Genomic DNA, 26,622 nt, shown 5'->3' with positions numbered 1-26,622 from the left:
GGCAATAATATATCACACACACTCGCACTCAATGGCTTAGGCAAACACAAAAGGTGCAGCTGTAGTGGTGTGTGAACTAGCACGCAGCAGTCAGGCAAGTAGGCAGACAGCAGCCGACTTGATGAACGGGTGGCTGGGCCAGTAAGTATTTAATTGAGTGAGTGACTTAACTGTTGGCAACAACCACATAAACGCCAAACATTTTCCACTGTTGTCAGCCAGCTAATCAAGCTGGTTAATGGAGGCAAAGTTGGGTTGTAATAAGGACACTTGTGGTTCACGCCGACAGCGATTTGCGTGTGCGTGTGTGTGTGTGCACACTATTGCAAGCATTTTGCGAAAGCACAGCAATAAGTGCGAAAATGTTAATAAATGCTATTAACCTCATAAAATGCGATATTAACGAGGCTAATTAATTTTGCTAGTTTAATTGTCTTAAAGCGTGCAAGAATGTAGATGAACGATTGAATTTCGCTTGCATAATTTGTAATCGGGTTTGAAGGTAATAAAAAATGAAATTCTGCTTTTATCTACTATTAATAGGTAATCATTTATAAATTAGTTACCTCAGTATTCTATAATGCATACGATAACGTTTATAAAACCTTGAGAAATAAGCTCTTCTAGGCATATAAATAACGCAGACAATGGTGTCCTTTCGCGTTCTGGCACTGAACCTATGAACCTCCCATAAGCTCAGCAAACGCTGGTCTACAATCAGAACTTATGCGACTACAAGATCATTCTAACCCAGAGTACTTGTGCTTAGCAAAACCAATCTCGCCGAAAATGTAAATGTTGTGTCTCGACACTTTGCGAATGGACTCAAACGCGATCCGAATACATTTTTCTGTTGGACCGTTCTTTGATAAAGCTACATGGAGAGCGACAAATTGGACACATTTTTCTCTACTGGCCAGTTTTTGCCAGACTGAGACAGAGATATCACGGCAGACAAACCTTCGACAAATGTGAAGAGACCAGGATTGACATAAACCGTCTTAACACATTTATGATGAGCAAAAAACGCCTCGTTCATCTATGCGGATCTAGAGATCAATTATAAGGGTTTCAGGTAACACAAACGATCTGTGAACGTTGATCGCTGTCTACGTGAGGTATCAGCATCAACCCCACAACGCTATTAAGGCGTTGAACGAGGAAAGCAATCGCCATAGTTGACATAGTTTTCACTTTTCTTCCCATCCTATATTCTTCCTATCTTTGAAGATTTTAAGAAACGTATTTAAACTTGATTTATTTTTTGATTATTATTGAAGTAAGCGATAGATGGCATATTTTCCAAAATCAATAGAAGCGGTTTTAACATTATTGGAAAATAAATTCAAGCGATTGTTAACTATGTGAAATATTTTAGTTAAAAATTGTAAGTAATGAAAAATTAAACAGGGGATTCCTCAGAGTGGTAACCTCTACACGCCACTGTTTAACTTCTATATCTCGCTTCTTCCTCGTTTTTTTTTTCAACACCTAATATCTTCTTGAATTTTTTCAATGTTTGATTTTAAGGAACCCAAAAAATTGTTCCTCTAAATTCACTGCGACCACAATTACAACTCGAGTACAGGCCATACCTTAACACTTTTGTTAATGGTGCAAGCCACAGCAAAATTTTGGGTGTTATGTTTGATAATCTTTACTCCTTCACTCCACACACGACCGCCCACGATAACCAGAATACTGAGCGGCAAGAAGATCTGCCAGTCGCTAACCAAAAGAACGTTGCGCCACACTTACAAGGCAATCAACCGGCCAGTCATAAAATCCGTAGTCCCTAGTTTGCAGCAGAATGCAAATGACCAAGATAGAGCCATGAACAGCTCATTTTGGACCATCACAGTATGTCTTTGATGTTCCTCGTCGAGCACCTTCATAGTGAGGTCCGCGTGCTTAAGGTTAACGTACTCTTCTACAAGCAGTTTCACAGTAATATTTCTCGCAATCAACTAGTTGGAGCGGAACCGCATCCTTGGAACATCAAGAGAACGCTACTGCAATACGTCGACGAACTACGACAATATACGGCACCACATTAACAGTAAAGCTATTTATACGCTCAATGACTCCCTGCTAGTGAAATGCTTGTTTGAAGTTAAAATACTATCCAACCACACAAAAATAGAAAGAAACTCGCGCAACCTCTTTCCGAATACCGCAGCAAAGTAAAACTGATATTTATCTAACAAGAATAGATCCTGACAAAAAACACATCTTTGCATTTTTGGCTTGGTCAAATCCTGTCAACTAACACCCTTTTCCCATTACTGCGACCCCCTGGAGACCTAAGCGATTTCGATGGCAGATGGGGGGAAAAAATATATTATATATGGCAATCTACGCTTAGATATATAATTCCTCCGTTTTAATATCGACAGCTCATAGAGTCTAGGATAAGAATAAAACTTGTAATAAACAGTGAGAACTCTCTTTTCATGGGATTACAATATCATTAAAGTACATACCGACTTTTGAGAATAGTTACTTTTTGGAAAAAGGTAACGGTAAGCCATCCTTTACTCCTGGATCTATTTAATCATAAATGAGTATTATTGAAACCACAACAGTTAAGAAACTACTTTAAAAATCTCAACACAACATATGAAGTGTACTCCAAGAGGAAACACAAGACTAAGCAAAAACAAAAAATAAAATAATGAAATAAAATAAATTAGAAAATAATTGTGCTAAATCCATTGTGAAGGAAAACATGCCTGCGAGTAGTAAATATCTCGAAGTCAGTGAGTGCAGAGAGCAAGAATGCCACAAATAAAGGCAAAACAAACAAAAAAAGGAAAGAATGGATATCAATGAGCTACTAAAACGCATTCGAGAAGCAGCAAAAAGTCACTTAATGGAAGAAGAAGCTTGCGGTTGAAAGGTCACCACTGTAAAGCACGAATACTCGAATGGTGGGCGGAGCGTACGAGAGCAGCGGCAGAGCAGCATGCGAAAACCGCTCACACAAAAAAATTAAGATTAAGCTTAAAAGCTTAAGCATTAAATTGCAAGTGCTCACCAAATGCGCATGTGGTCGTAATTCTAAGCACATACGTTTGTATGTGTGTGCGTGTATGAAAATTGCCGCTGAATGCACTAAACGACCATTGAGTACGTGTTGGTAACAAATGTTATTTCCTAACTGTGCAGCAGCTGGCGTGCTTGCAACTGCCACACAAGAAAACATGCAACCAATTATCAACGTCGCACAGGCGGCGAGTGAGCGAGGGAGAGAGTAAAAGAGACCGAAATAAAATTCTAGGTTTTCGGGTTGGTAAGCACTCGAGTGCGCGTGTGTATGTGTGCGCAGCCTTTTGCCAACATTAGCCATGACAAAAGACAAATGCAATTTTAATTGCCAGCAAAGCCACAGAAAAAGCTAAAATTTTTTTTCTTTGAAGGCTAAGTGGAAAGTGAAAAAGTACTGCATTTGACACAAATGCCAGCAAATGTCTTTCTGTGTCGAACCGAAATTGCGGAGTGACAAGCACCATTTGGGCAAGAACTAGCGCATGTTTTTCAATCGCTGCTGCTGCTGCGGTGTGGAAGGTTATGATATTGGCAGCAAACTGAAATCTATCTTCGCTATTGCCGCCGAAGAATTATTGCACTGCAGCAGTTGCAGGTAATTAAAAGCAATTTTCAATGCTTTCGCAATATTTTAGTTCTTTTTATTATAAGCAATTAGAAAACGTGAACATTTTTTGCAAAATTATTTTATTCAACTGAAGGAAATTTAATAAAATCATATAAAAATTAAAAAATACCATGGAAAATGTTAACTTTGCTTGTACTGAAGCTAGAATGCGCTTCTCAATACCATACAAGAACTATTTGTGATGGGTCAGTTTGTATGGCATCTATATGCTGCAGTGTCCCGTTACTGTTAGTAGCAATCTATATCTATATATATAAATATCTCGAAAATTGTGGGACTATATAACACCCAAAAAATCAAGGGCTTTGATTCTACAATTACTAGACCTTGCCACAGTCTCTTAAACGACATAACGCTAGGCGAGATACGTGAAAACAGGACACACCGCCTCATCGTCGATTTCAAAACTGCTATTGGCAGCACGAAAAGGTGGTGCCTTTAAAGGAAGGACCCCCTAGCCGTTCGATACCAAAGGAGATTTCAGACAAGGCGACTATCTATCATGTGACTTCTTCACTTCTGGAGAAAATGATGCGAGTGGCAGAACTAAACAAAGAAGGTACAATCTTCTATAAGAGTGTACAGCTGCTGACTTACGCTGATGATATTTAATGATGTTTTCTCCAGACTGGATGAGGAGACAAATCAAATGGGCCTGGTAGTGAACGATAGCCAGACGAAATATCTCCTGTCATCTAAGAAACAATTCGCGCACTCGAGACTTGGCTCTCAAGTCACTGTTGACAGCCATAACTTCGATGTCGTAGATAATTTCGTCAATCTTGGAACTAGCAATAACACCAACAAAAATGTCAGCTTCAAAATCCAGCGCAAAATAACTCATGGCAAGAGGTGCTACTTCAGACTGAGTAGGCAATTAAGGAGTAAAGTCCTCTCTCGCCGAACAAAGATTAAATTCTACCGCTATACGTTCCAGAGGCATGGACCATCCGCCTTAAGAGTATTCGAGACAAAAGTGTTTTGGAAAATGTATGGTCCTTTGAGCAATTGGAACGGCGAAGCTGTACGACATGTAGGGCGACATTGACATAGACTCTGAGCATGTATTCTTTTATTACCCTCGCTTTTAAGTACAAGGAAAAAACAGCGAAGTGGCAGCCTCATTCATGACAAAACTCAGAAATGCGTGCCATAAAGAAGACTTAAATGTCTCATAACTCCCACGAAAAAATACATAATCAGGTGGTTAAATGGAAGAGCCTAGGTGAACAGATTAAACAAGTTTCGCGCTTGGGCGTTTAATTGAAATAAATGAAACTGTACTATTTAATAAATTAATAGCATCTAATTACAAGTATATTGAGAGTACACTTTCTGGAAAACACACAAAAAAAGCAATTGAAAGTTCGAAATATATTACGAACCACTGCCAAGAATTTGTCAGTTGGTCCACAAAACTTATCGCGCATGTTTGATTGTGCGAATTGAAAACTTTTACATACCTTCGGGTCGAGATCAATAGTCGCAACAAAGCGAGCGTTTGTTTCTTATTCCGACAAATATTATATAATATTTTTACGAAAAAAGTTGTAGACGTTGTTTTTGTATTTTGCAGTTTGGCTGCTGTGCGATAAAGGCGCGTTAGCGGTTGCTGTTGTGGTTGTTGTGGTTATCACTTGAGCCTCGGATTTCACAGGTCGTATTTAATGGTTATGTTGCTGCAACCGCGTCTGACAATAATTAAAGCACACTCTGTGATTAACTTTTTGTGGTTTTATAAATTTTTTACCTTTTTTGTATTTTCTTCTTGCAACACAGATATACAGATATTTATTTATGCGCTAATTTTAACTTTTCTTCAGATTTTTCCCACTGGCTATAATCATATCTGTATAAATGTTGTTGTATGTATGCACTTGCAACTGCTTATCAATGTTGTATGCGTTGCAGCAACAAGTTGGCGTTGTGGCGAATGTGGCACATTAAAACTTTACATATAAAAAACAAGAAAAAACGTTAACTCACAATTACACCGAAGCTAAATACCCTTCACAGGTGCATTTATGTTAGTAACTACATATATGTTCAGTTCGTATGGAAGCTGTATGCTAAAGTAATCCGATATGAACAAATTTTTCCGATATCAAATTGCTGCCTTTAAAAAGTAATCCATGCCAAATTTCGTGAAGATACCACGTCAAACGCGAAAGCTTTTGATACAAGCCCTTGATTCCGATCGTTCAGTTTGTAGAGCTATATGCTATAGTGAGCCGATCTGAATCATTTCTTCGGAGATTACATTGTTCTCTTAAAAAATAATCTATACCAAATTTCATGAATATACCTTGCTAAATGTGAAAGTTTTCCATATAAGAACTTGATTCCGATCGTTCAGTTTGTATGGCAGCAATATGTTACAGTGGTCCGATATCGGCAGTTCCGACAAATGAGCTTCACGAAGAGCAAATTACATTTGTAAAATTTCAAAACCGTATCTTAAAAACTGAGGGACTAGTTCATATATATACAGACAGACAAACGGACATAGCTAAATCGACTCAGCTCAACATACTGATCATTTATATAATAGAGTCCCCGACACTTCCTTCTGGATGTCACAAATTTCGTGAGAAATTTAATATACCCTGTTCAGGGTATAAAAAGAGAAGGCAATTGGAAGGGAGAATAGTAGAAATACGTGGGCAAAACTGAAATGTTGAAATGGGAATGGCAGCTACACAAGTGGCAACGTTAATAGACGCAGTAGTGGCACTAAATTCTTCACTGAAAAATATTTTGTTAAACTTAAATTGTTTTATTTTCGTTTTCCCTTCTTGTTGCCATGCCATTTGTTGCCACAGCAGACACAATCGCCCAAAGCGAAACGAGTTTGGCGAGTCGTGCGCGCACTGCCACTGCAACGCCAATGGTAATTGCACCATAAGCTGCAGTTACACTGCCGTTACATTTAATTATGATGCCTGACTATTTTTGTATTATATTGCAGGCACTAGTATTGGAAAAAAAAATCACTTACTGGTTAATAACACATTTGCAACTTGTTGAATTGCTTGTAAACTTTTTAAAATCCCCATAAATTTTGCACAATTTGATTTATGCCGCGATTTCGTACAATTATAATTAATTTTCCTTTTATTAGTTAATTAAAAGCCATTTACAGAAGTTTTTTTGTGGCAAGTAAGCGACAATAAATTTTATTAGGAAGCGATAAAGAAACCAGTGATTAGTTTATGCTTTTACTTTCCAAGCAAAAGCTGAGAATAACATGAAATACTTAACGGTGTACATAAATCAGATAACAGCACAAATATATTTTAGATTTCTAATCACCCGCAAAACCAAGGGCCTACCAATCGGTTAAAATATATTATGCCGTTTCTAGCGTCACCCTTTGGCGACAATTTGCGAGGAAACAGGGTGTGCTAAATAAGCAACTTCTTCGAGAGAAAAGCACATATGCAAAATTTCAGTTCGATATTTCAAAAGTTAAGAGACTAATTTGCATTTATACAGCGGCACGTGTCCAAATCTACTCAGCTCTTCAATAAATACAGCCTCCACTCTTCTACTTACAAAAAATTGATTACTTCAGATCAAAAATGGCTAATGGAATGGGAGCCGGAATCTATTTTTTGGGGGAGGATCTCAGGCGGCCCTTCAAGCTTCCGAAATACTGCAGTGTCTATCCGACCAAAGTCTTCACGGGACAAGACAACGCGGCTTTAGATCCAGCAGATCAACTCTTAGCGCTATAAAAAGACTCATTGAAAACGCAGAAACCGCGCTGCGTCGATGGCATAAATAAAAAAGAATAGTGTTGCTGCCGACTTTAGATGTCCGAAAAACCTTCAACAGCGCTAGATGGGTGGACATAATTGACGCCCTCGAAATAAGCTTTAAAATTCACGACTACCTCAGAGATGTGGTGCGGAGCTGCCTTATCAACAGATGACTGCTGTAACAAACTAGAGATGGATCGCAGCAAATAGCGGTCACGGGAGGAGCAGCAGAAGGATCCGTTCTAGGCCCAGGCTTGTGGAACATCAGCTACGACACTATATTAAAACTCTAAATGCCAGACGAATCCTGCTGAATTGGCTACGCGGACGGCATTGCAGCAGTATTTACAGTAAGAGATACAGCGCGAAGAAAGGTTAATCAGGGCATGATACGGACGCGAACATGGCTCGACTCACACGACCTCCAGCCATATTCTTAGGACACCTAGGCGTAAGTTTGGACCACATTCCTTAATGTTTGCAAGTTTCACACGATAACAAGATGCCAATACATCTTTCGGAGAGCTTTAGTAAAATTAATTAATTGCTATAAAACAAATTAATGAGCATATATGTACAATACAACGATAATGATTAATGGCAAAGAGCAAAAGCCAAAAAGCCAACGACACAAATACCACATAAGTACTATACATACATATTTTTCGGGTTTACGTCTGATTACACAGAGTAATGTTTGAAAATATACGCCAAACTGACTTTTACAGTTGTATACATATTTATATATGTATGTATATAGTTTCTTATTAGAAACTATTTTGTTATAAGCGAAATTGGCAGTTGGCAACAGCAACAAATTTATACAACACGAACCACACCTCACCAGCCGAAGTATGCATTATTGTTGGCTACACAACTTACCTGGTCGATAGTTTTGACAAAGCCGTTGTACGCCGTTAGTTTGTTTGGCGTCTCTACTCTGTGCTGCAGTTGGCGCTCTTTTCTATTGTACTGTTATTGCAATTGGTAACGCTGTGTTTGGAGAATTTGTAGGTACTCATGTAAATGTATTAGCATTCACTTGGATGTAATCGTGTACACCATATATAATATATACAGATATTATACGTGTGTATGTATAAGTATGTATTTGGGTATGGTTAAGCTGTTAGCATGCTGGGTTTAGGCGCAATTTTAATATTTATGAATTATTTGTATGGAAGTCTGCTGAGATAGAGTGAACTGCAGTGTAGCCATTATTGATATTCAAATTAGTTGTACACGTGTATAGAGCACATACATGTTTGTATGTAAATATGGTAGACCAATGTTTATATGTTATTGTTGTTTGTACGAAATTCCAAGTTTGATACGATACTTAACATGCTTAGAAAACTTAATACTGTATATGAACCAGAGACATTACAAATTTGTCTTGATGAGCGTTTCGAATCGGTACTATCAAAAAATAAGCAGCTTCTTCGAGAGAAAAGCACATATGCAAAATTCTTGTTCGATATTTCAAAAATTAAGAGACTAGTACGCTTATATGCAGATACACGTGACTAAATCGACTCAGCTCGTAACGTTGATGTTACAAAATTCATAGCAAACCTAATATACCATGTTAAGAGTATAAAAATTATTTATACGAAGTCGCGGAATATATCAAGAGCTTCAAATTTTCCCTTAGAGACTCGTCAATAAATAAAACATCCTGTATTCCTCTTACAAAAATTGATTACTTTCGATCAAAAATATCTAATGGAATGGGAGCCGGAATCTATTGCTCGGAGGAGTATCTCAGGCGGTCCTACAAGCTTCCTAAAGACTTTAGTATCTTCCAGACAGAAGCTGAGCTAACAATACAGGAAACAATATAAAGATGAGAAACATATACTTCGATAACCGAACGCCAAGGCAATAATCTCACATCGCATTACGTCAGAGAATGTCCTCAGAAGGGAGATAGTAGATGTAGCAGCTACCGAAAAGCGGCATATGCTGGGTTTCTGGTCACAAAGAAATTTCGGGAAACGAAAAAGATGATGAGAATGTCAAAAGTGTCATCCATCTGAACACCGAATCAGTACGGGAAATACGAAAGTCAATAAAAATGTTAAGCAGTGAAATTTCCAAATGGCTGACGGACGGATCAGCGAAAGATGAAATGCCTTATGGACATAAAGGATCGCCAAAATCTTCAGCAAGACTAGACCGAAGGAAAACACTTATAATTTTTACTCACACGATGTGGCTGCACAATAATTGAAGGCCTAATACCTTATTGGCATTTCATGCTAGCCGTTTGGGCATAAGATATAACTTGTCTTAGATATATAGGCGCTTTGTAATTAAAAGGACTAGAAGAAGTATTAAAATTATATATCAAGTGGCTCTTGAAGTTCGCAAACAGCGTTGTCGTTATGTATGATGAATACTCCAGCTCAAATTACAGTGTAAAAGAAGAAAAAAAGGTCAGCTGGCCAGTATAACCTAATCTCCTACTTTCATTTGCCGGCTAAGCAATCAAATCCGATTCAAAATAAAAACAAAATCTAAATGTCCTTAGATTGGGAATTTAAATTTTTTTTCTTCAGAAATTTGTAAATACACGATGAGTGTTTAATATGTGCTTACGGCCTGGAAGCAGACGATCAATCGGCCGAATATCGTGGCAAAGCTGAATCGAAGACGAAAAAAACACATCAAATCAGGTCAAAAACGGTTTTCTTCAATTATCAATGTGGAGTGCACTCCGCATTCGTTCCGACTGGTCAAACTGTCAATAAGATTAGGGTGCTATGCGTAGTTTGCGTGAGACTATTAGTCTTGGTTTCTGCACCTTGATAATGCACAGTCGCATTCTGCATTGATTCTTCTTGAGTTTTTCGTCAAATTTTCAATCAATATCTATGCTATGTGATGATGATATATGCGTGTGAATTCTGACTTCAGTAAACACAAGCAACCGCGCCGAAGAAGCCGTTTTGAGTCAATTGAATGCATTAAAAGTGAATCGCTACGCGCATTGAAAGCTATTCCGGAAATTGACTTTAACAACTGTTTCGAGCATAGGAAAAACGTTGAAACAAGTGTTTTGGGACCAAGGGGATTACTTTGATGGGACGATACAGATTTTGAATAATAATTGTTCATAAGTCATATTATTTTTTGGTCACAGTTGTATGTTCCGAGAACCTTTTTTATCAGAAAATCTCCCGAAGCTTTGATATTCATATTTGTAACCAAAAAGTTGCTTAAAAATAGGAATGATCTGCAAGCTATTAACATCCTCCAATAAATTTGATTAGAACATTTTTTTCTTAAGAAATCCTCATGCAGCTTTAACTTGATGACGATTGCCGAGGAAAAAGTGCTTCTAGACATATTTTTGCAGAAACAGCCAAAAAGAGTGTAATAAGCATAAGCTTTAGAGGTCGTTTAGTACATTTTTCTATAGAGTTCTTTTACGACGAAGGCGTTTTCGCGCGAAATTTAAAATAAAGAGTATTACTACTTTTTGCTCACAACAGTATTTATAATAAAATTTTGTTTTCAACCATAATTAATATTGTTCTTGTATTTATAATATTTTTTTTGCTCAACTCTAAAATGTTCAATTCTTAGAAAGATTTATATAAATTTTTTTTGTTATTGTAACATTTTTTTTTTTATAAATCTTAACAACAACAATCGTTTTTGATTCGTTAAGTATGTAAAATTTGAGCTGCGCCCAGCCCAGCTTGTTAGCAATAAATATTTATTATACAATCTGCTTCTCACACACTAAGCCTCTACAACAGCTTACGGGCTTGCGCGCAGACCCAAAATCACGAACATTTCGAACTACATACATACATACATACGAGTACATACAATGCTATATACGACGCTCTTAAAATGGGTTAGTCAAGTAAGCGAGCGCTCACATCCGTGAAGACCCGGTTGAGGTTTGCCGTTATACGAAATATAGGTAGCACTTAACACTATAAAACCGAAAACAGCATATTACTTTTAAAGGAAAAGTTTATTGCACTTGTTTTTGTCGTTGTTGTTGTAGTTGTTGCGCGAGTATACACGCTTATGGGAAAAAAGTAGCTGTACACCACACAAAAGTCACCGAAAGGCGAAAGCGTGGATTGGCCGAAGGCGTTTTGCGCAAAACCGGCTCCACAATGAAGGCGAGCCTGCGGAAAAACGAAATCGACGCGAAGAACGAACTAACCAACGACCGAGACACACTGCAACGACCGACGGCAAGCAAACAAACACAAAATAAAAAGAAATTAAAAAAGCGACACAACAGAGTAACGAACGGACGCGAAACACACTTTTCCCGCTGACTGACAATGGGGCAACGGCGAGCTAGCGCTGGTGGTTCCACTGACGGCACTAACGGCGTTTGGCTGAGCGGTTTCGCAAATATTCGCGAATTGCTTTTGCAGTCTTCCAGTCAACACGACAAGCGCAATCCAACTGATTTCTGCCAAAGCAGAAATCCACTAACTCTGCGTTAGGCGAGCGAATAGCAGCAGCGGTGGTTTCGTTGCATGGCTGGTGGCATAGTGGCATGGTTGCATGATGGCCTGTTTGTTGTTGTTGTTGTTGTTGTTATTTGTTGCAATAGTGTTGCAGTTGTTGTTTGACTGCCACTCAGTAGTGCGCGTTGCATGCGGTTTTTACTGTTGCAATCTACAACAACAACCGCTTGCGCAACAACAACAACAGAAATAATATTAACAACAACAATGATAAAAATAACAACAAGCATAAGAAAATAATAATAAGCACAAAAACAACAAAACAATAGTAATCACAACAACAGCGATTACAACAACAGGAATTCTGCCACTCGCTGCACCGCGAATCCGGATCTAACCAAACGAAAATGAACAAAAAAGCGCCGTGCAACGCTGCAACTTCGACTACGGCCGACTGTGTGTATGTGTGTGTGTTTGTGTAGTTGGTCGCTGACATTTGGCAAACAGTAACAATGCTTTTAAGCACTACAAAAGCGAGCGGCAGCACAAGGCAGCAATATAGTCAACAAAAAGTAATAACCAAAATTTCAGCAGTGACACTCACACACACACACAAACGAATGAGCATGGAAGAATGCTCAGCAAAGTAGATATTTTTACTACAACAATTGCAAATACAAACATATATAGCACATATCGCTCTGTGTGTGTGTGCACTAATAACAAAGCCACCATTCGTCATTAGTTGCTTGCTCAGCGTCTGGCTGCCGTTCCTACCTCTACAACAAATCAAGTAAGCATGAAAGTAAACAATAACCCGACCAACAAACAAACCAAACAAAACCAATGCATACACCAGCACGCCCTCCTACTATCTGCTGCCCCCCCTTCTGTCTCTCACAGGTTGTGGCTATCCGTTAGGCAAAGGCTGTTCGCTGTCATGCGCCGCCGTCAAATTGGTCGTTGGCATGTCTGTTTGTCTGGGGCACTGTGCGCGCTGCTGAGACGGTCGGCTGCTTCGCTCTATGAGTCGGTTGGTTGGCGCATATTTGGTTAGTTTGCTGTAGTGGAGAAGTGTGGATTTGGTTGCAAATATATTTTCCACATATAAATATAACAATATGTTTCTAGTATGTGGTTTATGCATGAAGAAAGTCGAAGAAGTAAATTGATTGATTAAAAGGGGCTAAATTGAAATATTAAAATTAAGTAATGTATCGAAAATATAATATGGATAAATGATTAAAATGTATTCAAAATTTCTATTCAACGCTAACTGATTCTATCAAATAACAAAATGTATATTAGATATATTATTGCCGATTTGTTCACATTTCTATTAAAAATGTTCATGAAAATTCACGTTCCGTAAAGAATGTGTTTCACGCGCTTCACTCAACTTATCGTCAACATAATAGGCCTACTGAGCGTATTATTCGCAACACAATCACCCATCTCGAGACTCAGTCTTCATTATTGGCACGCAGTAAAGAAAATAAAGCAGCTGTAGCTAAGAGTGTACACAAAGACCGTCGCTTCTACGCCGTTCACGTCAATTCGGACTGACGTATGGAAAGGCTTGGCGCATTTTATCTCGAGATCGTAAATTAAAAGCGTACAAAATACAGCTTGTGTAAGGAACGAAGCCGCTCGACATTCCCAAGCGACAACACCCTGCTCTATGGGCTTTTAAAAAGTTCTAAAAAGATCCGACTTTTTCGAACCAAATATTATTCAGCGATGAGACGAAATGCTACCTGAAGAGATTCAAGAACTGACATTTTATTTAGAAAAAAAAATACACGGTTTGGTGTGGTTTGTGAGCCGGTGGAATCAGCGGGCCATATTTCTTCAAATATGATGCCGGTGAGAACGTAACCATTTCATACCTGAAATTGAAACTCGTGATCTATACAAGAAGACGGCGCTCCTTCCAACGCTATGCATCAATCAATAAATTTATTGACAGAACACTTCAATGAGTAACTAATTTCACGCTTTTGAGCGGCGATTGCTCACCAAGATCGTATGATATTTCACCCTTGAGGTTTTTCTGGGGGAATGTGTAAAGTCTAACGTCTATGCGAACAATCGCGTCTCAGTAGCCTATTACCACCATGTCAGACGTAGCCGCGGCCCACTTTGGAAGAGGCAATCTTCAGTAAAGTAAATGTCAAAGAATGTCTTTCGAATGATAATAAAAATTCCGCATTAAATTAGAATTTTTTGTGTTTTTTCTTTAAAAGAGTAGGGAACCTCAAAATGGATCATTTGGCTTAGAGGTATATCCGCTCGCATTTCAGGAAAAAAAATTAAGTTTTGTTGAAGAAGCATCTTATTTAATATATGTGAAACTAATATACATATATATTTATATTTCTCTATAATAATATTTTAATATTCGGCGATTAATTTTTATAAATTTTGAATCCGCTTGTCACCGTAGCCGATCTCTAGGAGAATCTCTGGAAAAAGATATCTGGCGGTAAGGAAGATTTTTTTTACTTAAAATTTTCTCAAGTCTAGAGACCAAACAAATTATTACTATTTTAGATGAATCCAAATAACGATCGAAGGACGGCCCGGCCGTTTGGGAGAAATCTTCCTTGTCGATTTTGAAAACAGCGTTTTTAAAAATGATCATTTAAGTTTCATATCTCCGAAACTATTACCGGATCTACTTCAAGGTTTCGGAGATTTTTTCAAAATTGCTCTAATTCACAAGTGATCCTCTTAAGCCAGATTAGTCACTTTGTCTACGATAAAAAGCAAACGGAAGGTTATAACCACGAAAAATAGTAGACTTCGGTTGCACATTTCTTTAGTAATCCGATACTAAAAGGATGGATACTAATTACAGAGTGGTTTCTCAAAAAAGGAGAGACTTCGCGTATATCAGTCTCACGCTGATTTTTTCTGTTTATATACATATACTTTATAGGGTAACCGACGTTTCTGTGTGGGTGTTACCAAGATCTATTTTGAAGAAAATAGCATGAGAACCACAAATACCTAAAAGGATCAGATAAAATTAAGATTGATTTAATAAAGTATACAAAAATTTGAAGCTGCTCAAAGGAAAGTAACTTTTATTTCGGTCTTAAGATAATTTAATTTTTTCGACTGACCAGTAGATAAGAGACTGTGCTATCAGGATCCATTAACCATATTACAGAAACAGAGCTTTCAAATGTTTCTACCATCTCATCATTTGTAAATATTCATATTCAACCGATTGAAGCACAGCTAATTTCACCTTGAATCCGATTCTTTCTCAAGTATTATAGTAACAACGAGCTGCGTCCGGAAAAGCTTTAAACAAGATGGCCGAAAAAGTGGTGCCATGATTAGGTAAGTTGGCAATCCTTTTTATTCTCTAAAAATAACCTCTTTATCTTTATAAAACCATGTACATACCATATATTGAAATTCGATTAATAAACGGATAAATTTGCTATAAATACCAGACAGAAAATGATAATAAATTAATTACTAACTTTAATTTATATAAAAACTCCTCCGCAGCCCTCTGAAAGTGTTCAGGAGGTGTCTATGTTGATATGCGAAACTTTCCATGTGCTGAATAATCAAGTATCAACTCCTACTCTTCCACCAAAGCATGGCTTGTTGTACCCCACAAAATAATTACTCAGCCACTACAACAACAAAAAACATAAAATTACAAGTTGGAAGCGAAAACAAAAGTATTATATATATATATACTGTATGTGTACCGGTATATATGTACACTATAAACAAGAAAGAACGGAATCACAAGGCAAACTCAATGCCACTGACTACATGATTTACGAAACGAATAAACTGTCAGCGAGGCAAAGGATTTTCGCACGTGAGGAGACACAAAAGAAAGTGAAAAATGTGGAAGGAAACAAGAACAAAAAAAAAAAAAAAAAAATACGGCTAAAACTTATTTTGGAAAATTAAAGACTAACAACGATGAGCGCACGAGTAGGTGAAAACAAAACCGTAAACAAAGTCGCAAATAACAAGCAAACAAAGGAGGCGAGCAAGCTCAAAAGAAGACCGTATCAGCGACCGGGTGTGGAAGCTCGTGCCGGTGCAATTGCAGAGACAGCAAGGCTCTGACTAGCTTTATCAACAAAAAGAAGCAGCAGACACAAACGAGCTAGAATTATACAAAAAGAAGAATAAAAAAGAAGAAGATGAAAATAAAAGAATACGAGACATCAATAAACATGAGAGAACCCGGTCAGTCTTTGGGTCTTGCACAAGCATGTGTGGACTAGGGGAAACAATAAAGGATAACAAGACAATACGGAGCACAAAACTATCACCAGAAATGCCTTAAAAAAGAAGAAACTGCAAACGGAGAGCTGTGGAGAACGGTGAAAAGCGCAGAAAGCAACCAAATGCCAGCGAAGGCCGTTCAGAGGCCGCAGCTACATACCTTGACAACAAAACGAAAACACGCACACTTTGTTGGTGCCAATGGATTTGCGAACAAACAGCGAGCCAAGCAAACGAAGCGACAATCGTGGCATTATCTGTGTAAACATGTAGATTGGTGTATATAAGCTTAATATGCAAAGCAACCCTGCACATGTGGGCATCGATGAAAGTTCGCCAAGCTTAAAATTTTTAAGTACCGAGAACTGTATGTTATTTTACAAATTATGGAAGAAATTGAAATTTTTTTTTATAAATTATCTTTGAGGTTAGATTTAATGTGGTCCTATATGGGCGATTCTGACAAATGAAGAGCTTCTAGGAAACAAAAATACGTCTTCAAAATTTCTGGTCGATATCTCAAATATTTGGACCCTAGCTCGGACCGCAAAATCGGATCTTCGGATATTAACGAGGTCAAGGTAAAAATGCCAAAGTCAATATTATACAATGTCAACTTTCGGATTGCTACTACGGACTGAGTAGACAATTGAGAAGTGTAGTCTTCTCTAGACGAACAAAGAATAAACTCTGTAAGTAACTCATCTTGCGCTATGATGCGGGGGCATGGACGATGACAACATCTGATGAGTCGGCGTTAGGACTATTCGAAAGAAGGGTTCTGCGGAAGATTTATGGTCCTATGCACATTACCAGCGGTGACTGCTACTGTACAAGATAGAGGTCATGTCGTCCGAATGGATTGAAACACTTAGTTCTGAAAACATTGGATGCAATACCCACTGGGAGAAGCACAAGAAAAGAAAGACCTTCACTTCGTTGGAAAGACCAGGCGTAAAATGACTTTTCTACACTTGGAAGCTCGAATTGGCGCCAAACAGCGAAAAGGAAAAATGAGTGGTGCATTGTTGTAAGCTAGGCTCTAACCACGTAAGTGGTGTCTACGCCAATAAAGAAGAAGAAACTATCGTATCTTGCATCTACTTTGTTAAAGACTTTCGTCAACACATTTTTAGCTTGATGATAACAAAACTAGGTTTAAAGACACTTGAGAAAGGAGATCGTTAATTAACAATAATTAAATATTACTAATCAGATGAAGTCATACAGTATAATCTTAACAACAAAATAACAAAGCGCTCATCAGATGTATTCCCAACTTATAGTATTTTGTCTTTATGCTCCGAAGTCCAAGGCATGAGCTTCTTATCTAACTCTTCTACGAAAAATACCTTTTTATTATCAAAGATCTCATCTCCATTCAAGATACAAATTTAGCGAGCTCTTATTGTCACCCCTATTCTATCTGGGAATAAGAAATGGTCAAATACATTGTGTTGGTGCGCCGCGAGTCTATGTAGATTCTTTGACTCAACCAAACTCATACAATTTGGAGGCGATTGTTGGCTTGCACACACTGTCATCCTCCGCAGTTGCATGAATTGTTCAACCGGTTCAATCGCGTAACAACAACAGTTCGATAAAAAAAAAAGCGAGAATGCACAACAGTCGTCTACGTAACCCACGTCCCCATGGAGTTGATTACTTTGCGAACGTATTCAACAATAGCCCGAGTATTATCTAGTTGACAGTTTTAGTCTCGGTTGGTATTTGCTGACAAGCTAAAAGGCGCAATGCCCTTAAAAATAGATTCAATAGGATAAGGCCATGTGTTGTTTTGGACATGCAATAGGCATTCTCGTTACGTGGGCTCTTTGCAATCCTTTGCTTTTGCTGTGCAGACAAAAGACGCACGAAAAAACGAGCATTTCAGGGAAATTAGAGAGTGCGCGCGAAATCTACGAGTAGCGTTAGGTGAAATACACTGGGTGGTGCGTGTGGTGTGATTTGCTTGAAGTTTACTCTTTAAGTCACATTAAGATAGAAAGAGGTGGAAACTGATGGAATAGGTATCAATTTTATTAAATTTAGAATTATAAAACAAGATATAGTTTAATATAGGTAAATTAGATTTTTTATAAAATAATTACATATATATTATATATGTACATCCGGAAGGTTCTCTACTCGAAAATGTGGAATGAAGACAAGTAAAAAAGAAGTAAGTTCGGGTGCAGGCGTACATTTTATACTCTTGCAGCTTGCAGAAATCAAAGCCAGGGTGCATCAAGGTGCAAAACCAATCAAATAGAGTAAAGAGTCAGAAGTTCGAAAATACTGATATTAGTTATATAGGTGTTCAAGAATGTGCGCCATTTATGAGAAATTAGTAAAATGCGTTCCTGTTTTTTTTTCATTGGGATAACTCACATAGTGGCCGATGTAAGTATGCGGTATATAGTCACACTGAACATCGAAAATTTTAATATCAGCTAAGGGAGGTATTGGTCCTATTCAACCCACTTTTGACATACAGACATACAATTATAAGATAAGGACTATCCCTTCATTTCAATTATATAATATATATCACACATGGACCGACATATTCGATCAAAAGTCAACTATAGGTACCGGGGTCAAAATAATCGGTACATAGTCGCTTGGAAAATTTTTGGTCAGAAGGTGGTTTATTAAAAGTTGTATCTCTTTATATTAGTTGCTTCTTGATTTGTCCACTGGAAAGTTAAGAATTAGATGAAATTTAAAATTTGGTTCAAATCGGCCGGGAGAGTCCCGGGATATGTGATTTCATCTAAAAGTAGGCGATGTCACAACCAAAGTTCAAGTTTTGCCCAGGCTTTTGTAAAACCCCCTCACACTATCTCTGGTGTAAAATTTAATGTCTCTGACATATATACACAGTTATGGATGTATCGCTAGTTGTTTTCAATAGTACCGTTACATGGAGAGTGAATGCGGTTATCTTCCGATTTCAACTATTTTTACAGTGTCTGTTTCGCGTGCTTTTGAGATTTGTCATAAGCTAATCTGTTATTGTAAAGTGGTCATTGTCAAATTACAGTTTTTTCACTTAATGGCGTTGTGTGAGTGTGGCAGTGGTCGACTAGTTTTGAGTGATACAAACAACCGTTACGTGAACAAGACTATTGCAAGAGCTTTGCTGCCGCTTCTAGGATGGTGAGAGTTAGAACCCTGCGCCCAGAACTGTGCATCGGATTTGGTGCCCATACCATATAAGAGCTGTTCCGTATTGGTGGATATTCACAGGTGAAGATGATAAAGGGGAGTTACAACCTCACTAAGGAAAATTTCGGCGTCCAGTTGCAGTTTACACTACGCATTGCATGTACAAGACGTGTGTATAGGCTCTTGTGAAAACTGTAAATTTTGAGACATAGGGCGGGAAACTCCTGAGCACGTGCCAACCTGTAGATGCAGGTTTGAGACCCTTGGAGCTATATAGCCGAACAGTGATCCCACTGTCTCAATAGCGCCCAGAAGGTACCTAGAATTCATTACAATGCTGGGAGATTAATCGGTGATGAGATCAATGACTTTGAAACAACTACCTAAACCAACCAAACTACATATATAATCCAAGAATTAAAAACTTTAAATTTGTCCAGCTATGAGGGAGATTGTTGGAAAATCGGTTCTAACTGGTTACGATGACATGAGTTTAGATTAGCCAAACTGAGTATCTGCGTCCGTAATTGAATTTAAATGACTTGACATTCGAGTGGTGGCCTGAGCTTGATTCAATGCCACTTTTGTGCCAAAAAAAATATTTGAAGACTCACCAAAGTAAAGCACATAATTGGAGACTCGTACTTACCTGAAAGAAAAGAAAGAAAAATATTAAATAATTTGTATTGTATTAAGTTTTTCGGAAGAAATTTATTATATGTTTTAAGAAAAAAGAAGAATGTGATGAAATTGATAAATTACGCGACGCTTTATATCCGCCTGCTCGATATACCTTTATGTTACATAAACTTTTTATCTCTTATTTTTTTTTTTCTTTATTTTTTTATTTTTTTTTTTTTTTTTTTTTTTTTTTTTTTTTTTTTTTTTTTTTTTTTTTTTTGTTGTTGCACTAATATCTGCCTTTCCATTCTATCTGCGCAGTTAAGTGAATAAAAAATCGCCTTCAAAGTAACTGAAATTATTGAAGCATGGCAATTACCAAACGCCACAAAGTATTATTTCAAAGCGCCAAATGCCGAAGCGTCTGAAGTGACAGTTTTGCTGGCAATGCAATAAATTTCGTATAATAGTTGCAAGAAAAATCGAAAGAACGCCAACCAGAAAAACTGGCTAGCTGACATACACACCCACACATGCGCGCAGAGTCATATATCGGACGTGCATGCGTTTCTTCCGCTATATATTTATCGCATGAAAAGAATTTGCTCCGAACGCTTTTGTTGCTTTTAGCTTACGAAACTTGCCACTGCACTGGAATCATTGATGTGTCGATAGCGAAATATTGCGAAATCTTCGCTTTATGAGCTGCCGACAATGTTGGAGGAAATATAGCGCAACGTGTCAGCGTTACTAATATCGCATAGATTTGAGATACATACTGGTATGTGTGTATGAGCGCATGTGCATAGTTTCTTGCAGCATTGACGTGTGAGCTGATATTAAATTTCAACATGTTGCGACAACATGCGCGGCATTCAAATGCAATAAAAAGGCGTGAGGTGAGTTCGGCCATGTGCGAGCCGTCGTCAACTTGAAAAGTTATATGACCATGCGAGTCAGCAAGATCTATGAAAATGTTGCACATTCTTGAAGTTAGTGGCAGATTTTACCTACATATCTGGTTCGTTGAAGATTCCTGGGACTCAAAGCATCTGTCTATTTCTTGCATTTAGCAGCATACATATGTATATATGATAAGATATATTTCTCGTTAGAGTAGAGCGCTCTTATCCCCATAAATACGAAAATTAAAAACAATAAACATTTCAGAAACACTCTCCAATGCTATCAAAAGAATAAAACCCATTTTGATAAAGTAACTCGAATTAACCGTTTAACATGATAACGTTGTCACATACTATCAAGTTTATAAATCAATTAACAATATGAAACTTTTATTTTAATAATATTTAGCGTTATTAGAATTTTCTTAAACTCGCATTTTCATAAACCCCTGTTTTCTTACACTGGTACTTTTAACTAATTTTCTTAACTCTTATTATTCAGATTTGTATTTGCTTAAACATATGTCTTCTTAAGCTCAAGTTTCCTTAAACTAGTATTTGAATAAATTAAAATTTTGCAAAACTCGTATTTTATTAAACCCTTTTTCATAATCTCGCATTTAAATTAATTTCGCATTTCCTAAAACTCGTTTTCTTATAAATTCCGAAAACTGGTTTTCAACTAATTTTTTAATGCTTTTATTTAACTAGTATTTCCTTAAACTCGTGCTTTAATAAATAAAATTTTTTATTTATAAGCCAATGTTTTCTTAAACTGATATCTTTCAACCAATTTTCTAACACTTTTTTGAAACTTGTATTTCCTTAAACTCATATCTTCTTAAATTTTCTGAAACTCGTACTTTATTCTCTTAAGCTAGTATTTTAGTAAACCCGTACTTTCTTTAACATTAGTTTAAACAGATTTTCTAAACTCATAATTAATTGAAACTTTGTTTCATAAACACTTATCTTCTTAACCACCAATTTTCTTAAACTTAAATTTTAATAGAGGCTTGTTGTCTTACACCCGTACCTTTTTAAACTCACATTTAACTGCTATTAGATTAACTTTTCATCAGTTCATATTTTCATAAGCTCGAATTTCTTAAGCCAATATTTTCTAAAATCATAATTTCGAAAATTCTTAATGCATTATCTCATACTATCATAAACATATTTTCTTAAACTCGTATTTTTTAGTATTTTATTAAACTTATATATTCTTAGATATTATGATTTCATAAACTGCTCTTTTCTTTAACCAATATTTTCTAAAACTCGTTATTTAACTGAAGTCTTCTTAAACTCATATTTTCCACAATTTTTATTGCCATTTACTAATACCATAAATTTTTAAACCCCTTATTTTCAAAAATTCGTTGTATACAAACTCTTTATTTTCATAAACTCGTTTTTTCTTAAGCCCCTTATTTTCTTTAACCTCTTTTTTCTTAAACTCTTTACAATCGTAAAGTCGTTTCTTAACCCTTTATTTTCATTAAACTCCCTTTTTCATAAACTCGTTCTTTCTTAAGCATCTAATTTTCTTAAACTTTTTAAATTTCCTAAACTCGTTTTTTCTTAAACCTTTTTTCATGAACTAGTATTTTCTTAAACTCTTAATGTTTTTACTCGTAGTTTCATTAAACTCAATGTTTATTAACAGAAATTCAAAACATCCAAGCCAACAGTGGATTACTCTGCACTCTCATTCAACGGTTACTTAAGACTTTCGGTTGTCGGACAACAACAAATCAAAAGAACGCTTCAATCTATGGTGCATATTAGCAGAGCTCAATATCAGTTTTACTAAGTAGTCTCAGTATTTGCAACTTTTTATTATTCATGTCATCGTATACGTTCAAAAATAGCTTAGACTCATAATCTAATGATGCTAAAGAAATCTAAAAGTAAAATGATAACTTGTAAAAGCTGTCACATATTACATTTAATATCATAGTGAATTAAAAAGATTGCAAATCTATAGCGGCCGTTAAGTTAGAGAAAGACTCTATAGAAGTAAGAAAAAGTTCTTACCTCCTTTCTGATTCTATAATAAAGCCAAAGATAACACGAAGTAGTCCAAGCAATAGCCAAACTGACCAAAGACCATAACTAATCCGCCGAGCAATATATTTCTGTCAAAGTGAAAGAATAATTTTTATTTTTATCTATTCAGAGAAAAAGCATTCAATAGAATAGTTCTGGAAAACACACGCACTCGAAGCTATACCTATTCAAGAGTATTAAATGAATTCTTCATAACTTTTAGTTATTTTAGACAGAGGTTTTAAGTTCGAAGACACAATTCTTTTTTCTTTAAAATCCGACTGAAAAAAAAGGTTTTTTCGGTCAGTAATTTCCTCTACTCTTTTCTCTTCTTAAGCTGCCAAAACTATTGACAAATATACCGACGTGGAAAAAGTGTAAAATCTGTTTTTAATCCGCAAATTCATAATAAACAGTCAATCAAAGTGTCAATAACGTGTTTCACAAAAAAAAAAGAAAAAAAAAATATTTACCTAAATTCCTTACGGAAAATTTCCGACAACCCAATATGCACGAAATTTTTGCAAATTTTTATGCTTTTCTGTCACTTTAGCTTTGCCGCCAACTTGCCGGCGACACTTCGACAGCTTTTGGCCGCAAAGACAAAATAAATTATTCAAGCGGTTTGCACTTAAGCAAGGAACGCAAGAAAAGTCAAAGCAAACGCTGTCACCATGGCTGTAAACGTGTGTATATATTTTTTGCTGGTATGTAACTATGTGTGTACTAAAAACAGTTTTTAACTTTCTTGCGACGACTGCGAATGCACAGCTGGATAGTGTGAAGAGAAGAAAGTCATGGAAATTAAGTTTATGCTAAACTTTAAAGCAGATAGACAGCTGGCAAATGTAAATAAGCGTATGTATAATATAAGCATATATACATGCATAAATAAATATATACTAAATAGTGAGGCGAATTTTCCAAAAAAAACGAGGCTCGAGTATAAGTATGTATTTATTGAAATAAAATACTGCATTGCTGTATATGCAATGTAGTAGATATATTTATGTAAACGAAGAGGGTCCTAACGTTTTTTGCTGTAGAAAATGCAAAAATGCTGCAAAGGCGCAGCAGTGACAGTAACTTTAAAAGAACCTTCAACAGAATGCGTTTTCGGAACTTTCTGACAGATCATTTGGGTGTGCTCATGCGTATATCAAATTTCAAGCGCAAGTTTGAACTGAAACCACAACTACTAACTACGGACTAGTAAGCCTTAAACTTTTTAGTACCCAAAAATAACCAGTACTGCTGTAGTTAGTACAATATCCAGTTAAAAAAATTGTTTTGAACACGTCTGAAACATATGTATTTTTGAGCGAGGTACTCAAATAAAATTTTTTTTTTTTTTTATAATAAAAAAATGTCTTACTAGAGCACCAGGTTTGACCTCTGTGTCATATAAAGCATGATTCATATGAAGTCCATTGTCCAAAAACTCCATCGTCAAAAAATATATTCTGATATTCGAAATTAGGATACCTTCAACTCTACTTCTAAACAAACTTTAAAGTCACACCTGGATTGTAAGGTCCCCAGATATGATTTCTATGTAATAATGTCGTAAAAAAACACTTTCAAAAAGTTCAGGGCATTCGTAGAAAAGTAGAAACATTATTATCCTTCGAGTTTTTGTTGAAAAATCTCACTTTAATTCATTGGTGGTGAGAAAATCTTAATTCCACATTGTCTTCAAAGTGGTTCTTTAGTAGAACTTAGATTGGTCTATGTTCTTAAAAACATATTAACCGATTGAAATTTTACTTTAAAGTACGTAGTCAATCCAGAAGTACGCCGAAAACTAAAAAAAATATTATTTAATTCTTTATCATTTATAAGTATTTTAATCGCTGATATGGTGAACTAATTGTTACAAGACAGAATAGTGCAGGTAACACATTTCTGTTCGACAGAAGATATTGAATTCAGTGAACCCTTAACCTGAATGTGTCATAATCCCCTGAAGATGACCAATGTTCCTCTGACAGAAAATCTTACAAAGTAATTATGTACTCATCGAAGCCGGAACCTCAAAAACATGATTTAAAGGTGAGCTTGCTTCATCATCTTAAATAAACGTAATGTTGGGTATAGATATTACCATAATATCATTAAAAGGTGCGTACACCTTTACTTCCAAGTCGATTTTTATACTGCTCGAAGGTCCAACATAAAAACTTATCAGTATTTTACTGCCATTTTCGTGCAACTTTTTCATCGAATAATATCTGCATTCTACAAGTTACGTTTATAACACTAAAAAGAAAACGTAGGAGACTCTTTAAAATAAATAACTAAAGGGTGATCCTAGTAGAGGTAGCCTTTTGACAGATCGCGCAGAAGCGTGCCAAGATGTCATGTTATTTTTGTTCAATATTGTTTAGCATTTCATCATTGAAAGACTTTCGCCTGAACTTGCTTCTGCCAAGAATATGCCCTGCTTAAATTATGGTCAATGTGATCGACTGAGCGGACTATTCGCACCCATCTTGAGACCCAGCATTCATTATTGGACAATAACCGAAAAGACCAGGTCCATAGCAGAAAGTATACACGAAGACCGAGAGCCGTTGGGATCTTAAATTGAAAGCGTACAAAATACAGCTTGCGTAAAAACTGAATCCGCTTGATCGCGATTAGGCCCATTTGGCCCAATGGGAATGTAAACAAGCAAAATTGACGCATGAGAGACGAAAAGAAACTTGACTAGATTTAAAAGATGTCATTTCATCCTTAAAAAGAACGGTATTTCTTCAGAAATCTTCAAAAATTATGTCAGTGAGAACATAACTATGGAACATAAAAGAGTCACTTAATGAATGCATCGTCTGAGACGTAGCTTCTGCTAACATTTGAAAGAGATTATTTTCAAGAACTAAATGCCAAAGAATGTTCTTTCGAATGATAATACACATTCCCCATTAAGCTTGAAATTTCTGTGTTTTTTCGTTAAAAAAGTGGGGTACAACGAAAAAGATCACCAGCTTTAGAAATCAGCATAACGAGCTCAGTCGCTTTAGTGATGTCCATCTGACCTATTGTTCTTCTGTCTATATATACGCAAAAGAGTCCCGCAGTTTTTGAGATAAAAAAGGAGCTGCTCATTTTTCGAAACAGCTAATATCGGACCACCTTAGTATATGGCTGACAAACAAAGTGAAAATATTGATTAAAGTGCGTTAAAGTATAGAAAGCTTTCTCATTATACCAGATATGTTCAAGAAGACACGGATTATGTTCCAAGTTTATGCTGCAATTCCTGAAAAATTTGTTGTTGAATCACTATAGAATACAGTTGCCCCAATGCTCAAACAAATGACAGAATAGAATGACAATTTGTTGCTAAAAATGACTTTGTGGAACTCTAAGAAGCCTACTTTGAAATCTACAAGACTACAACCAATGTTAGTCTTCTAAGAACTGCTGTTCTCGTTAATTTCCGTGCATGACTTTTACAACACGCCGTTGTTGCCATGAAATGTCAGATGCAAATTACAGGCACCAAACTGCAACTAACAATCTCCGGAACTAAAGGGCATGGCGGGCCATTATTAGCCACACAAAAGGACAAATCAATTTTTAACTTTGAAGAAAACAATGTTGAAACAATAGACTAGTTGCACGAATTCTATGCAATTTCTGCATCTTCTTCTTCAGCGTAGACCTTAGGCAGTAATTGTCGAAACATGTTTGCCACTTGGCGCTGTTGGCTTGTGCGG

At 36.6% G+C, this 26,622-nt stretch overlaps 1 protein-coding gene across 8 annotated transcripts in view; it reads right to left on the bottom strand.

Moving 5' to 3' along the window:
* LOC108976791 (protein alan shepard) overlaps positions 1–26,622 on the bottom strand; it is a 536,538-nt gene that overhangs the window by 323,441 nt on the left and 186,475 nt on the right. Inside the window, exon 1 of one of the 8 annotated variants that reach the window (XM_018946125.1) lies at positions 8,320–8,367. The exons of 6 other annotated variants lie outside the window; for them this stretch is intronic. The gene's annotated coding sequence lies outside the window, so the exon portion shown is untranslated. Of the gene's footprint in view, positions 1–5,139; positions 5,192–8,319; positions 8,368–26,622 lie in introns of those variants that run through there. One more of the 8 variants, XM_018946126.1, reaches the window with a different exon arrangement.

Source organism: Bactrocera latifrons, unplaced genomic scaffold (assembly GCF_001853355.1).
Source record: "Bactrocera latifrons isolate USDA-ARS-PBARC rearing strain unplaced genomic scaffold, ASM185335v1 scaffold_8, whole genome shotgun sequence".
Taxonomy (NCBI): domain Eukaryota; kingdom Metazoa; phylum Arthropoda; class Insecta; order Diptera; family Tephritidae; genus Bactrocera; species Bactrocera latifrons.
This window is presented reverse-complemented; position numbering and strand designations above follow the sequence as displayed.